Below are 13,588 nucleotides of genomic sequence, written 5' to 3'. Positions count from 1 at the left end.
ACAGAAATATCCAACTTCATCTTGGTTACTAAGCCTTCTGAATTTAGAGACACTTTTCAGTCCTTTGGAAAACCACAAGAACTGATGAGGTGGCCGAGTGGTTAAGGCGATGGACTGCTAATCCATTGTGTTCTACACACATGGGTTCGAATCCCATCCTCATCAAATCGCTGCATTTTCTTAGTTGGTTATATTGTGGGAAGGTTGTTTCACCCTGTTGTTTAGGATATGTTGAGGTATCTCTGGGATTTTTAATTGTCTAAAGCCAATTAAATCATCCACCCATCCATCCAATATCCTCCGCTTATCCGGGGTCGGGTCGCGGAGGCAGCAGCTTCAGCAGGGAAGCCCAGACTTCCCGCTCCCCAGCCACATCTTTCAGCTCTGCCGGAGGGATGCCGAGGCGTTCCCAGGCCAGCTGGGAGACGTAGTCTCTCCAGCGTGTCCTGGGTCATCCTCTGGGCCTCCTGCCGGTGGGACATGCCCGGAACACCTCCCCAGGGAGGCGTCCACGAGGCATACTAAAGAGATGCCCCAGCCACCTCATCTGGCTCCTCTCTACGTGGAGGAACAGCGGCTCGACACTTATTCCCTCCCGGATGTTCGAACTTCTCACCCGATCTCCAAGGGAGACCCAGACACCCTGCGGAGGAAACTCATTTCGGCCGCTTGTACCCGAGATCTTGTTCTTTCGGTCGCAACCCACAGCTCGTGACCATAGGTGAGGGTCGGAACGTAGATCGACCGGGAAATCGAGAGCTTCGCCTTTTGGCTCAGCTCACTCTTCACCACGACAGACCGATACAGCGTCCGCATCACAGCGAAGTCTGCACCGATCCGCCTGTCGATCTCTCGCTCCGTCCTCCCCTCACTCGTAAACAAGACCCCAAGATACTTAAACTCCTCCACTTGGGGCAGGATCTCCTCCCCGACCTGGAGAGGGCACTCCACCCTTTTCCGACTGAGAACCATGGTCTCAGATTCAGAGGTGCTCATCTTCATCCCAACCGCTTCATACTCGGCTGCGAACCGCTCCAGTGAGAGTTGGAGATCACGGCCTGAGGAAGCCAACAGTACCACATCATCTGCGAAAAGCAGAGATGAAATACTGTGGTCACCAAACCGGATCCCCTCAGCACCTCGACTGCGCCTAGAAATTCTGTCCATAAAAGTTATGAACAGAATCGGCGACAAAGGGCAGCATTGGCGGAGTCCAACCCTCACTGGAAATGAATCCGACTTATTGCCAGCAATGCGGACCAAACTCTGACATCGGTGGTACAGGGACCCAACTGCCCGTATCAAGGGGCTCGGTACCCCGTACTCCCGGAGCACGCTCCACAGAACTCCCCGTGGGACACGGTCGAACGCCTTCTCCAAGTCCACCAAACACATGTAGACTGGTTGGACGAACTCCCATGCACCCTCAAGGACGCTGTAGAGAGTGTAGAGCTGGTCCACTGTTCCACGGCCAGGACGAAAACCACACTGCTCCTCTTGGATCTGAGATTCAACCTCCCGACGGACCCTCCTCTCCTGTACCCCTGAGTAGACCTTACCAGGGAGGCTGAGGAGTGTGATTCCTCTATAATTGGAACACACCCTCCGGTCCCCCTTCTTAAAAAGGGGGACCACCCCCCCGGTCTGCCAATCCAGAGGCACTGTCCCCGATGTCCACGCAATGTTGTAGAGGCGTGGCAACCATGACAGCCCCACAACATCCAGAGCCCTAAGGAACTCCGGGCGGATCTCATCCACCCCCGGGGCCTTGCCACCGAGGAGCTTGTTAACCACCTCGGTTACTCCAGCCCCTGAGATAGATGAGTCCACCACGGAGTCCTCAGGCTCTGCTTCCTCAATGGAAGGCGTGTCGGTAGAATTGAGGAGGTCTTCGAAGTATTCTCCCCACCGACTCACAACGTCCCGAGTCGAGGTCAGCAGCACCCCATCTCCACTATAAATAGTGTTGATGGTGCACTGCTTCCCTCGCCTGAGGCGACGGATGGTGGACCAGAATTTCTTCGAAGCCGTCTGGAAGTCGTTTTCCATGGCCTCACCGAACTCCTCCCACGCCCGAGTTTTGGCTTCGGCAACCACCGAAGCCGTATTCTGCTTGGCCAGTCGGTACCTGTCAGCTGCCTCCGGAGTACCACAGGCCAGAAAGGCCCGATAGGACTCTTTCTTCAGCCTGACAGCATCCCTTACCGCCGGTGTCCACCAGCGGGTTCGGGGGTTGCCGCCACGACAGGCACCGACAACCTTGCGTCCACAGCTTCAATCGGCTGCCTCAACAATGGAGGCACGAAACATGGTCCTCTCAGACTGAATGTCCGCTGCCTCCCCAGGTACGTGGGCGAAGTTTTGCCGGAGGTGGGAGTTGAAACTCTTTCTGACAGGGGATTCTGCCAAGCGTTCCCAGCAGACCCTCACAATACGCTTGGGTCTGCCGGGTCGGACCGGCATCTTCCCCCACCATCGGAGCCAACTCACCACCAGGTGGTGATCAGTTGACAGCTCCGCCCCTCTCTTCACCCGAGTGTCCAAAACATGCGGCCGCAAATCCGATGACACGACTACAAAGTCGATCATCGAACTGCGGCCTAGGGTGTCCTGGTGCCAAGTGCACATATGGACACCCTAATGCTTGAACATGGTGTTCGTTATCGACAATCCATGACGAGCACAGAAGTCTAGTAACAGAACACCACTCGGGTTCAGATTGGGGGGGCCATTCCTCCCAATCACGCCCTTCCAGGTCTCATTGTCGTTACCCACGTGAGCATTGAAGTCCCCCAGCAGGACGAGGGAGTCTCCAGGGGGAACGCTCTCCAGCACACCCTCCAAAGACTCCAAAAAGGGTGGGTACTCTGAACTACTGTTTGGTGCATAAGCACAAACAACAGTCAGCACCCGTCCCCCCACCTTGAGGCGGAAGGAGGCTACCCTCTCGTCTACCGAGGTGAACCCCAGTGTACAGGCGCCAAGCCGGGGGGCAATAAGTATGCCCACACCTGCTCGGCGTCTCTCACCTTGGGCAACTCCAGAGTGGAAGAGTGTCCAACCCCTCTCAAGAGGACTGGTACCAGAGCCTAAGCTGTGTGTGGAGGTGTGCCCGACTATATCTAGTCAGAATTTCCCTGCCTCGCACACCAGCTCAGGCTCCATCCCAGCCAGAGAGGTGACATTCCATGTCCCAAGAGCTAGTTTCTGTAGCCGGGGATCAGAGCGCCAAGGTCCCTGCCTCTTTCCGCTGCCCGACTTGCATTGCACCGAACCCCTTTGGCCCCTCCCCCAGGTGGTGAGCCCATGTGAGGGGGAACCCACGTTGCCTCTTCGGGCTGAGCCCCGTGGGTGCAGGCCCGGCCACCAGGCGCTCGCCAATGAGCCCCACCTCCAGGCCTGGCTCCAGAGGGGGGCCCCGGTGACCCGCGTCCGGGCAAGGGAAATCGTGGTCCATGTATTGTGGTCATCATTGGGGTTCTTGTGAGCCATGCTTTGTCTGGACCCTCACCTAGGACCTGTGTGCCAAGGGTGACAATACCAGGGGCAAAAAAGCCCCCGACAACTTAGCTCCTAGGATCATTGGGACACGCAAACCCTTCCACCATGATAAGGTGACAGCTCAATTAAATCAGTATCTAAATATTAAAAGAATCAACGTCTAAGTGCAGTCCTGCTCTACCAAACCGAATATGACAGAAATGTTGCATTTCTTGACTTCCAAAAAACTTAAACTTCCGCATCGTCATTATGCTCAGCCACCATCTGGACTGGGAGCTACTTTTCAGTCCATGTGTTCAATCAAACCCGTCCCTCAGGGGATGTGGAGGGTTCTCTTGAAACATGCAAGGTTTTGAGAAATTAGAATCAGTCTTTAAATTGAAAGGGAACCAAAGTCTAAACACAGTCCTGGTCCAAGTAAACAGAGTTTAACCCAATACTACCTTTCTACACTTACAAAAATATCCAACTTCATCTTGGTTACTAAGCCTTCTGAATTTAGAGACACTTTTCAGTCCTTTGGAAAACCACAAGAACTGATGAGGTGGCCGAGTGGTTAAGGCGATGGACTGCTAATCCATTGTGTTCTACACCCATGGGTGCGAATCCCATCCTCATCGAATCGCTGCATTTTCTTAGTTGGTTATATTGTGGGAAGGTTGTTTCACCCTGTTGTTTAGGATATGTTGAGGTATCTCTGGGATTTTTAATTGTCTAAAGCCAATTAAATCATCCACCCATCCATCCAAAATCCTCCGCTTATCCGGGTCGGGTCGCGGAGGCAGCAGCTTCAGCAGGGAAGCCCAGACTTCCCGCTCCCCAGCCACATCTTTCAGCTCTGCCGGAGGGATGCCGAGGCATTCCCAGGCCAGCTGGGAGACGTAGTCTCTCCAGCGTGTCCTGGGTCGTCCTCTGGGCCTCCTGCCGGTGGGACATGCCCGGAACACCTCCCCAGGGAGGCGTCCACGAGGCATCCTAAAGAGATGCCCCAGCCACCTCATCTGGCTCCTCTCTACGTGGAGGAACAGCGGCTCGACACTGAGTCCCTCCCGGATGTTCGAACTTCTCACCCTATCTCTAAGGGGGAGCCCAGACACCCTGCGGAGGAAACTCATTTCGGCCGCTTGTACCCGAGATCTTGTTCTTTCTGTCGCGACCCACAGCTCGTGACCATAGGTGAGGGTCGGAACGTAGATCGACCGGTAAATCGAGAGCTTCGCCTTTTGGCTCAGCTCACTCTTCACCACGACAGACCGATACAGCGTCCGCATCACAGCGGAGGCTGCACCGATCCGCCTGTCGATCTCTCGCTCCGTCCTCCCCTCACTCGTAAATAAGACCCCAAGATACTTAAACTCCTCCACTTGGGGCAGGATCTCCTCCCCGAGCTGGAGAGGGCACTCCACCCTTTTCCGACTGAGAACCATGGTCTCAGATTCAGAGGTGCTCATCTTCATCCCAACCGCTTCACACTCGGCTGCGAACCGCTCCAGTGAGAGTTGTAGATCACGGCCTGAGGAAGCCAACAGTACCACATCATCTGCGAAAAGCAGAGATGAAATACTGTGGTCACCAAACCGGATCCCATCAGCACCTCGACTGCGCCTAGAAATTCTGTCCATAAAAGTTATGAACAGAATCGGCGACAAAGGGCAGCATTGGCGGAGTCCAACCCTCACTGGAAATGAATCCGACTTATTGCCAGCAATGCGGACCAAACTCTGACATCGGTGGTACAGGGACCCAACTGCCCGTATCAAGGGGCTCGGTACCCCGTACTCCCGGAGCACGCTCCACAGAACTCCCCGTGGGACACGGTCGAACGCCTTCTCCAAGTCCACAAAACACATGTAGACTGGTTGGACGAACTCCCATGCACCCTCAAGGACGCTGTAGAGAGTGTAGAGCTGGTCCACTGTTCCACGGCCAGGACGAAAACCACACTGCTCCTCTTGGATCTGAGATTCAACCTCCCGACGGACCATCTTCTCCTGTACCCCTGAGTAGACCTTACCAGGGAGGCTGAGGAGTGTGATTCCTCTATAATTGGAACACACCCTCCGGTCCCTCTTCTTAAAAAGGGGGACCACCCCCCCGGTCTGCCAATCCAGAGGCACTGTCCCCGATGTCCACGCAATGTTGTAGAGGCGTGGCAACCATGACAGCCCCACAACATCCAGAGCCCTAAGGAACTCCGGGCGGATCTCATCCACCCCCGGGGCCTTGCCACCGAGGAGCTTGTTAACCACCTCGGTTACTTCAGCCCCTGAGATAGATGAGTCCACCACGGAGTCCTCAGGCTCTGCTTCCTCAATGGAAGGCGTGTCGGTAGAATTGAGGATCTTCGAAGTATTCTCCCCACCGACTCACAACGTCCCGAGTCGAGGTCAGCAGCACCCCATCTCCACTATAAATAGTGTTGATGGTGCACTGCTTCCCTCTCCTGAGACAACGGATGGTGGACCAGAATTTCTTCGAAGCCGTCTGGAAGTCGTTTTCCATGGCCTCACCGAACTCCTCCCACGCCCGAGTTTTTGCTTCGGCAACCACCGAAGCCGTATTCTGCTTGTCCAGTTTGTACCTGTCAGCTGCCTCCGGAGTCCCACAGGCCAGAAAGGCCCGATAGGACTCTTTCTTCAGCCTGACAGCATCCCTTACCGCCGGTGTACACCAGCGGGTTCGGGGGTTGCCGCCACGACAGGCACCGACAACCTTGCGTCCACAGCTTCGATCGGCTGCCTCAACAATGGAGGCACGAAACATGGTCCTCTCAGACTGAATGTCCGCTGCCTCCCCCGGTACGTGGGCGAAGTTCTGCCGGAGGTGGGAGTTGAAACTCTTTCTGACAGGGGATTCTGCCAAGCGTTCCCAGCAGACCCTCACAATACGCTTGGGTCTGCCGGGTCGGACCGGCATCTTCCCCCACCATCGGAGCCAACTCACCACCAGGTGGTGATCAGTTGACAGCTCCGCCCCTCTCTTCACCCGAGTGTCCAAAACATGCGGCCGCAAATCCGATGACACGACTACAAAGTTGATCATCGAACTGCGGCCTAGGGTGTCCTGGTGCCAAGTGCACATATGGACACCCTAATGCTTGAACATGGTGTTCGTTATCGACAATCCATGACGAGCACAGAAGTCTAGTAACAGAACACCACTCGGGATCATATTGGGGGGGCCATTCCTCCCAATCAGGCCCTTCCGGGTCTCATTGTCGTTACCCACGTGAGCATTGAAGTCCCCCAGCAGGACGAGGGAGTCTCCAGGGGGAACGCTCTCCAGCACACCCTCCAAAGACTCCAAAAAGGGTGGGTACTCTGAACTACTGTTTGGTGCATAAGCACAAACAACAGTCAGCACCCGTCCCCCCACCTTGAGGCGGAAGGAGGCTACCCTCTCGTCTACCGAGGTGAACCCCAGTGTACAGGCGCCAAGCCGGGGGGCAATAAGTATGCCCACACCTGCTCGGCGTCTCTCACCTTGGGCAACTCCAGAGTGGAAGAGTGTCCAACCCCTCTCAAGAGGACTGGTACCAGAGCCTAAGCTGTGTGTGGAGGTGTGCCCGACTATATCTAGTCAGAATTTCCCTGCCTCGCACACCAGCTCAGGCTCCTTCCCAGCCAGAGAGGTGACATTCCATGTCCCAAGAGCTAGTTTCTGTAGCCGGGGATCAGAGCGCCAAGGTCCCTGCCTCTTTCCGCTGCCCGACTTGCATTGCACCGAACCCCTTTGGCCCCTCCCCCAGGTGGTGAGCCCATGTGAGGGGGAACCCACGTTGCCTCTTCGGGCTGAGCCCCGTGGGTGCAGGCCCGGCCACCAGGCGCTCGCCAATGAGCCCCACCTCCAGGCCTGGCTCCAGAGGGGGGCCCCGGTGACCCGCGTCCGGGCAAGGGAAATCGTGGTCCATGTATTGTGGTCATCATTGGGGTTCTTTTGAGCCATGCTTTGTCTGGACCCTCACCTAGGACCTGTGTGCCAAGGGTGACAATACCAGGGGCAAAAAAGCCCCCGACAACTTAGCTCCTAGGATCATTGGGACACGCAAACCCCTCCACCATGATAAGGTGACAGCTCAATTAAATCAGTATCTAAATATTAAAAGAATCAACGTCTAAGTGCAGTCCTGCTCTACCAAACCGAATATGACAGAAATGTTGCATTTCTTGACTTCCAAAAAACTTAAACTTCCGCATCGTCATTAAGCTCAGCCACCATCTGGACTGGGAGCTACTTTTCAGTCCATGTGTTCAATCAAACCCGTCCCTCAGGGGATGTGGAGGGTTCTCTTGAAACATGCAAGGTTTTGAGAAATTAGAATCAGTCTTTAAATTGAAAGGGAACCAAAGTCTAAACACAGTCCTGGTCCAAGTAAACAGAGTTTAACCCAATACTACCTTTCTACACTTACAAAAATATCCAACTTCATCTTGGTTACTAAGCCTTCTGAATTTAGAGACACTTTTCAGTCCTATGGAAAACCACAAGAACTGATGAGGTGGCCGAGTGGTTAAGGCGATGGACTGCTAATCCATTGTGTTCTACACCCATGGGTTCGAATCCCATCCTCATCGAATCGCTGCATTTTCTTAGTTGGTTATATTGTGGGAAGGTTGTTTCACCCTGTTGTTTAGGATATGTTGAGGTATCTCTGGGATTTTTAATTGTCTAAAGCCAATTAAATCATCCACCCATCCATCCAATATCCTCCGCTTATCCGGGGTCGGGTCGCGGAGGCAGCAGCTTCAGCAGGGAAGCCCAGACTTCCCGCTCCCCAGCCACATCTTTCAGCTCTGCCGGAGGGATGCCGAGGCATTCCCAGGCCAGCTGGGAGACGTAGTCTCTCCAGCGTGTCCTGGGTCGTCCTCTGGGCCTCCTGCCGGTGGGACATGCCCGGAACACCACCCCAGGGAGGCGTCCACGAGGCATCCTAAAGAGATGCCCCAGCCACCTCATCTGGCTCCTCTCTACGTGGAGGAACAGCGGCTCGACACTGAGTCCCTCCCGGATGTTCGAACTTCTCATCCTATCTCTAAGGGAGAGCCCAGACACCCTGCGGAGGAAACTCATTTCGGCCGCTTGTACCCGAGATCTTGTTCTTTCCATCCAATATCCTCCGCTTATCCGGGGTCGGGTCGCGGAGGCAGCAGCTTCAGCAGGGAAGCCCAGACTTCCCGCTCCCCAGCCACATCTTTCAGCTCTGCCGGAGGGATGCCGAGGCATTCCCAGGCCAGCTGGGAGACGTAGTCTCTCCAGCGTGTCCTGGGTCGTCCTCTGGGCCTCCTGCCGGTGGGACATGCCCGGAACACCACCCCAGGGAGGCGTCCACGAGGCATCCTAAAGAGATGCCCCAGCCACCTCATCTGGCTCCTCTCTACGTGGAGGAACAGCGGCTCGACACTGAGTCCCTCCCGGATGTTCGAACTTCTCATCCTATCTCTAAGGGAGAGCCCAGACACCCTGCGGAGGAAACTCATTTCGGCCGCTTGTACCCGAGATCTTGTTCTTTCTGTCGCGACCCACAGCTCGTGACCATAGGTGAGGGTCGGAACGTAGATCGACCGGTAAATCGAGAGCTTCGCCTTTTGGCTCAGCTCACTCTTCACCACGACAGACCGATACAGCGTCCGCATCACAGCGGAGGCTGCACCGATCCGCCTGTCGATCTCTCGCTCCGTCCTCCCCTCACTCGTAAACAAGACCCCAAGATACTTAAACTCCTCCACTTGGGGCAGGATCTCCTCCCCGAGCTGGAGAGGGCACTCCACCCTTTTCCGACTGAGAACCATGGTCTCAGATTCAGAGGTGCTCATCTTCATCCCAACCGCTTCACACTCGGCTGCGAACCGCTCCAGTGAGAGTTGGAGATCACGGCCTGAGGAAGCCAACAGTACCACATCATCTGCGAAAAGCAGAGATGAAATACTGTGGTCACCAAACCGGATCCCATCAGCACCTCGACTGCGCCTAGAAATTCTGTCCATAAAAGTTATGAACAGAATCGGCGACAAAGGGCAGCATTGGCGGAGTCCAACCCTCACTGGAAATGAATCCGACTTATTGCCAGCAATGCGGACCAAACTCTGACATCGGTGGTACAGGGACCCAACTGCCCGTATCAAGGGGCTCAGTACCCCGTACTCCCGGAGCACGCTCCACAGAACTCCCCGTGGGACACGGTCGAACGCCTTCTCCAAGTCCACAAAACACATGTAGACTGGTTAGACGAACTCCCATGCACCCTCAAGGACGCTGTAGAGAGTGTAGAGCTGGTCCACTGTTCCACGGCCAGGACGAAAACCACACTGCTCCTCTTGGATCTGAGATTCAACCTCCCGACGGACCCTCCTCTCCTGTACCCCTGAGTAGACCTTACCAGGGAGGCTGAGGAGTGTGATTCCTCTATAATTGGAACACACCCTCCGGTCCCCCTTCTTAAAAAGGGGGACCACCCCCCCGGTCTGCCAATCCAGAGGCACTGTCCCCGATGTCCACGCAATGTTGTAGAGGCGTGGCAACCATGACAGCCCCACAACATCCAGAGCCCTAAGGAACTCCGGGCGGATCTCATCCACCCCCGGGGCCTTGCCACCGAGGAGCTTGTTAACCACCTCGGTTACTTCAGCCCCTGAGATAGATGAGTCCACCACGGAGTCTTCAGGCTCTGCTTCCTCAATGGAAGGCGTGTCGGTAGAATTGAGGATCTTCGAAGTATTCTCCCCACCGACTCACAACGTCCCGAGTCGAGGTCAGCAGCACCCCATCTCCACTATAAATAGTGTTGATGGTGCACTGCTTCCCTCTCCTGAGACAACGGATGGTGGACCAGAATTTCTTCGAAGACGTCTGGAAGTCGTTTTCCATGGCCTCACCGAACTCCTCCCACGCCCGAGTTTTTGCTTCGGCAACCACCGAAGCCGTATTCTGCTTGGCCAGTCGGTACCTGTCAGCTGCCTCCGGAGTACCACAGGCCAGAAAGGCCCGATAGGACTCTTTCTTCAGCCTGACAGCATCCCTTACCGCCGGTGTCCACCAGCGGGTTCGGGGGTTGCCGCCACGACAGGCACCGACAACCTTGCGTCCACAGCTTCAATCGGCTGCCTCAACAATGGAGGCACGAAACATGGTCCTCTCAGACTGAATGTCCGCTGCCTCCCCCGGTACGTGGGCGAAGTTCTGCCGGAGGTGGGAGTTGAAACTCTTTCTGACAGGGGATTCTGCCAAGCGTTCCCAGCAGACCCTCACAATACGCTTGGGTCTGCCGGGTCGGACCGGCATCTTCCCCCACCATCGGAGCCAACTCACCACCAGGTGGTGATTAGTTGACAGCTCCGCCCCTCTCTTCACCCGAGTGTCCAAAACATGCGGCCGCAAATCCGATGACACGACTACAAAGTCGATCATCGAACTGCGGCCTAGGGTGTCCTGGTGCCAAGTGCACATATGGACACCCTAATGCTTGAACATGGTGTTTGTTATCGACAATCCATGACGAGCACAGAAGTCTAGTAACAGAACACCACTCGGGTTCAGATTGGGGGGGCCATTCCTCCCAATCACGCCCTTCCAGGTCTCATTGTCGTTACCCACGTGAGCATTGAAGTCCCCCAGCAGGACGAGGGAGTCTCCAGGGGGAACGCTCTCCAGCACACCCTCCAAAGACTCCAAAAAGGGTGGGAACTCTGAACTACTGTTTGGTGCATAAGCACAAACAACAGTCAGCACCCGTCCCCCCACCTTGAGGCGGAAGGAGGCTACCCTCTCGTCTACCGAGGTGAACCCCAGTGTACAGGCGCCAAGCCGGGGGGCAATAAGTATGCCCACACCTGCTCGGCGTCTCTCACCTTGGGCAACTCCAGAGTGGAAGAGTGTCCAACCCCTCTCAAGAGGACTGGCACCAGAACCGAAGCTGTGTGTGGAGGTGAGCCCGACTATATCTATTTAGAATTTCCCTGCCTCGCACACCAGCTCAGGCTCCTTCCCAGCCAGAGAGGTGACATTCCATGTCCCAAGAGCTAGTTTCTGTAGCCGGGGATCAGAGCGCCAAGGTCCCTGCCTCTTGCCGCTGCCCGACTTGCATTGCACCGAACCCCTTTGGCCCCTCCCACAGGTGGTGAGCCCATGTGAGGGGGAACCCACGTTGCCTCTTCGGGCTGAGCCCCATGGGTGCAGGCCCGGCCACCAGGCGCTCGCCAATGAGCCCCACCTCCAGGCCTGGCTCCAGAGGGGGGCCCCGGTGACCCGCGTCCGGGCAAGGGAAATCGTGGTCCATGTATTGTGGTCATCATTGGGGTTCTTGTGAGCCATGCTTTGTCTGGACCCTCACCTAGGACCTGTTTGCCAAGGGTGACAATACCAGGGGCAAAAAAGCCCCCGACAACTTAGCTCCTAGGATCATTGGGACACGCAAACCCCTCCACCATGATAAGGTGACAGCTCAATTAAATCAGTGTCTAAATATTAAAAGAATCAACGTCTAAGTGCAGTCCTGCTCTACCAAACCGAATATGACAGAAATGTTGCATTTCTTGACTTCCAAAAAACTTAAACTTCCGCATCGTCATTATGCTCAGCCACCATCTGGACTGGGAGCTACTTTTCAGTCCATGTGTTCAATTAAACCCGTCCCTCAGGGGATGTGGAGGGTTCTCTTGAAACATGCAAGGTTTTGAGAAATTAGAATCAGTCTTTAAATTGAAAGGGAACCAAAGTCTAAACACAGTCCTGGTCCAAGTAAACAGAGTTTAACCCAATACTACCTTTCTACACTTACAAAAATATCCAACTTCATCTTGGTTACTAAGCCATCTGAATTTAGAGACACTTTTCAGTCCTTTGGAAAACCACAAGAACTGATGAGGTGGCCGAGTGGTTAAGGCGATGGACTGCTAATCCATTGTGTTCTACACCCATGGGTTCGAATCCCATCCTCATCGAATCGCTGCATTTTCTTAGTTGGTTATATTGTGGGAAGGTTGTTTCACCCTGTTGTTTAGGATATGTTGAGGTATCTCTGGGATTTTTAATTGTCTAAAGCCAATTAAATCATCCACCCATCCATCCAATATCCTCCGCTTATCCGGGGTCGGGTCGCGGAGGCAGCAGCTTCAGCAGGGAAGCCCAGACTTCCCGATCCCCAGCCACATCTTTCAGCTCTGCCGGAGGGATGCCGAGCCGTTCCCAGGCCAGCTGGGAGACGTAGTCTCTCCAGCGTGTCCTGGGTCATCCTCTGGGCCTCCTGCCGGTGGGACATGCCCGGAACACCTCCCCAGGGAGGCGTCCACGAGGCATACTAAAGAGATGCCCCAGCCACCTCATCTGGCTCCTCTCTACGTGGAGGAACAGCGGCTCGACACTTATTCCCTCCCGGATGTTCGAACTTCTCACCCTATCTCCAAGGGAGACCCAGACACCCTGCGGAGGAAACTCATTTCGGCCGCTTGTACCCGAGATCTTTTTCTTTCGGTCGCAACCCACAGCTCGTGACCATAGGTGAGGGTCGGAACGTAGATCGACCGGGAAATCGAGAGCTTCGCCTTTTGGCTCAGCTCACTCTTCACCACGACAGACCGATACAGCGTCCGCATCACAGCGGAGTCTGCACCGATCCGCCTGTCGATCTCTCGCTCCGTCCTCCCCTCACTCGTAAACAAGACCGCAAGATACTTAAACTCCTCCACTTGGGGCAGGATCTCCTCCCCGAGCTGGAGAGGGCACTCCACCCTTTTCCGACTGAGAACCATGGTCTCAGATTCAGAGGTGCTCATCTTCATCCCAACCGCTTCATACTCGGCTGCGAACCGCTCCAGTGAGAGTTGGAGATCACGGCCTGAGGAAGCCAACAGTACCACATCATCTGCGAAAAGCAGAGATGAAATACTGTGGTCACCAAACCGGATCCCCTCAGCACCTCGACTGCGCCTAGAAATTCTGTCCATAAAAGTTATGAACAGAATCGGCGACAAAGGGCAGCATTGGCGGAGTCCAACCCTCACTGGAAATGAATCCGACTTATTGCCAGCAATGCGGACCAAACTCTGACATCGGTGGTACAGGGACCCAACTGCCCGTATCAAGGGGCTCGGTA

At 55.1% G+C, this 13,588-nt stretch overlaps 4 non-coding genes across 4 annotated transcripts; all 4 read left to right on the top strand.

Moving 5' to 3' along the window:
• Positions 1 to 83: 83 nt before the first annotated feature.
• On the top strand, positions 84 to 165 carry trnas-gcu (transfer RNA serine (anticodon GCU)). Its single transcript has one exon. It is a non-coding gene; the product is annotated as a tRNA-Ser (tRNA).
• A 3,874-nt stretch (positions 166 to 4,039) lies between these two features.
• trnas-gcu (transfer RNA serine (anticodon GCU)) lies at positions 4,040 to 4,121 on the top strand. The gene has a single exon. It is a non-coding gene; the product is annotated as a tRNA-Ser (tRNA).
• Positions 4,122 to 7,993: 3,872 nt separating this feature from the next.
• On the top strand, positions 7,994 to 8,075 carry trnas-gcu (transfer RNA serine (anticodon GCU)). Its single transcript has one exon. It is a non-coding gene; the product is annotated as a tRNA-Ser (tRNA).
• Positions 8,076 to 12,355: 4,280 nt separating this feature from the next.
• On the top strand, positions 12,356 to 12,437 carry trnas-gcu (transfer RNA serine (anticodon GCU)). Its single transcript has one exon. It is a non-coding gene; the product is annotated as a tRNA-Ser (tRNA).
• Positions 12,438 to 13,588: the final 1,151 nt, after the last annotated feature.

Source organism: Idiotropiscis lumnitzeri, chromosome 9 (assembly GCF_059441095.1).
Source record: "Idiotropiscis lumnitzeri isolate Australia: NSW breed Sydney's pygmy pipehorse chromosome 9, RoL_Ilum_1.0, whole genome shotgun sequence".
Lineage (NCBI taxonomy): Eukaryota > Metazoa > Chordata > Actinopteri > Syngnathiformes > Syngnathidae > Idiotropiscis > Idiotropiscis lumnitzeri.
Note: the sequence above shows the minus strand (reverse complement) of the source record. Positions and strands in the feature narration are given on the sequence as shown.